Below are 2500 nucleotides of genomic sequence, written 5' to 3' on the forward strand. Positions count from 1 at the left end.
CGCCGGAGAACCTGACCGGCGGCATTGGGGTTCCGGCGATTGGGAGGGGGGCCGGGGGGGTGTGCGCACATGATGTGCGATGGGTGCTGGTACTTGGCCTTGTGTTGGCCCCCTATCCCTCATCAAACCTCTGAGAATTCACACCCCCTTAAAGAGCATTTGAGATTTTACAGGTTTGCTACCAGTAGCCGTTAAAGTGTCTGAAATGGGGACACTTTTTTCAAACGGTCACAAAATCTTCTCTACTTCGAGTTTTTAGCTGAATTTTTTTGTGCATGCCAACAAAAATAGAAGGATCATGCCTACAAAATTTGGGGCCAAAAATCCTTATAAAAAAATTTTAAAAAATCCCGAACCGCAAAAAGTTTCGAAAATCATGAAAAATAGAAAACGAGTCATCTTCCAACGAAACTTCACGTGAAGGCTTAGGGGACCATTGTATGAATTTACAAGCCATAAAAATGGCATTGGCACGGCAGAAATTTGAAGATGTGCCTAAACCCACCAGGGCCCAGCGTGTGCCGATGGTGCTCGAGGCAACCGCCCGCACCAGGGCCCAGCGTGTGCCGATGGTGCTCGAGGCAAGCGCCCGCACCAGGGCCCAGCGTGTGCCGACGGTGGTCGAGGCAACCGCCCGCACCAGGGCCGATAGTGTGCCAATGGTGCTCGAGGCAACCTGTCGCACCAGGGCCCAGCGTGTGCCGATGGTGATCGAGGCAACCTGCCGCACCAGGGCCCAGCGTGTGCCGATGCTGGTCGAGGCAAGCGCCCGCACCAGCGCCCAGCGTGTGCCGATGGCGCTCGAGGCAACCGACCGCACCAGGGCCCAGCGTGTGCCGATGGTGCTCGAGGCAACCTGCCGCACCAGGGCCCAGCGTGTGCCGATGGCGCTCGAGGCAAGCTCCCGCACCAGGGCCCAGCGTGTGCCGATGGTGCTCGAGGCAACCTGCCGCACCAGGGCCCAGCGTGTGCGGATGGTGCTCGAGGCAAGCGCCCGCACCAGGGCCCAGCGTGTGCCGATGGTGGTCGAGGCAACCGCCCGCACCAGGGCCCAGCGTGTGCCGATGGTGGTCGAGGCAACCTGCCGCACCAGGGCCCAGCGTGTGCCGATGGTGCTCGAGGCAACCGACCGCACCAGGGCCGAGCGTGTGCCGATGGTGGTCGAGGCAAGCGCCCGCACCAGGGCCCAGCGTGTGCCGATGGTGGTCGAGGCAACCTGCCGCACCAGGGCCCAGCGTGTGCCGATGGTGCTCGAGGCAACCGACCGCACCAGGGCCGAGCGTGTGCCGATGGTGCTCGAGGCAAGCGCCCGCACCAGGGCCCAGCGTGTGCCGATGGTGGTCGAGGCAACCTGCCGCACCAGGGCCCAGCGTGTGCCGATGGTGGTCGAGGCAAGCGCCCGCACCGGGGCCCAGCGTGTGCCGATGGTGGTCGAGGCAACCGCCCGCACCGGGGCCCAGCGTGTGCCGATGGTGGTCGAGGCAACCGCCCGCACCAGGGCCCAGCGTGTGCCGATGGTGGTCGAGGCAACCTGCCGCACCAGGGCCCAGCGTGTGCCGATGGTGCTCGAGGCAACCGACCGCACCAGGGCGGAGCGTGTGCCGATGGTGGTCGAGGCAACCGCCCGCACCAGGGCCCAGCGTGTGCCGATGGTGGTCGAGGCTGCCGATGGTGGTCGAGGCAACCTGCCGCACCAGGGCCCAGCGTGTGCCGATGGTGGTCGAGGCAACCGACCGCACCAGGGCCGAGCGTGTGCCGATGGTGCTCGAGGCAAGCTGCCGCACCAGGGCCCAGCGTGTGCCGATGGTGGTCGAGGCAACCGCCCGCACCAGGGCCCAGCGTGTGCCGATGGTGCTCGAGGCAACCTGCCGCACCAGGGCGGAGCGTGTGCCGATGGTGGTCGAGGCAAGCGCCCGCACCAGGGCCCAGCGTGTGCCGATGGTGGTCGAGGCAACCGACCGCACCAGGGCCCAGCGTGTGCCGATGGTGCTCGAGGCAACCTGCCGCACCAGGGCCCAGCGTGTGCCGATGGTGGTCGAGGCAAGCGCCCGCACCAGGGCCCAGCGTGTGCCGATGGTGGTCGAGGCAAGCGCCCGCACCAGGGCCCAGCGTGTGCCGATGGTGCTCGAGGCAACCGACCGCACCAGGGCCGAGCGTGTGCCGATGGTGGTCGAGGCAAGCGCCCGTACCAGGGCCCAGCGTGTGCCGATGGTGATCGAGGCAAGCGCCCGCACCAGGGCCCAGCGTGTGCCGATGGCAGTGCCCAGCGTGTGCCGATGGTGGTCGAGGCAAGCGCCCGCACCAGGGCCCAGCTTTTGCCGATGGTGATCGAGGCAACCGGCCGCTCGAGGGCGCAGCGTGTGCCGATGGTTATCGGGGCAACCGGCCGCACCAGGGCCCAGGGTCTGCCGATGGTGCTCGAGGCAACCGCCCGCACCAAGGCTCAGCATGTGCCGCTGGTGATCGAGGCAACAACCCACACCAGGGCCCAGCTTGTGCC

This window comes from Durio zibethinus, unplaced genomic scaffold (assembly GCF_047325235.1).
Source record: "Durio zibethinus cultivar Kanyao isolate XHJ-2024 unplaced genomic scaffold, ASM4732523v1 HiC_scaffold_37, whole genome shotgun sequence".
Lineage (NCBI taxonomy): Eukaryota > Viridiplantae > Streptophyta > Magnoliopsida > Malvales > Malvaceae > Durio > Durio zibethinus.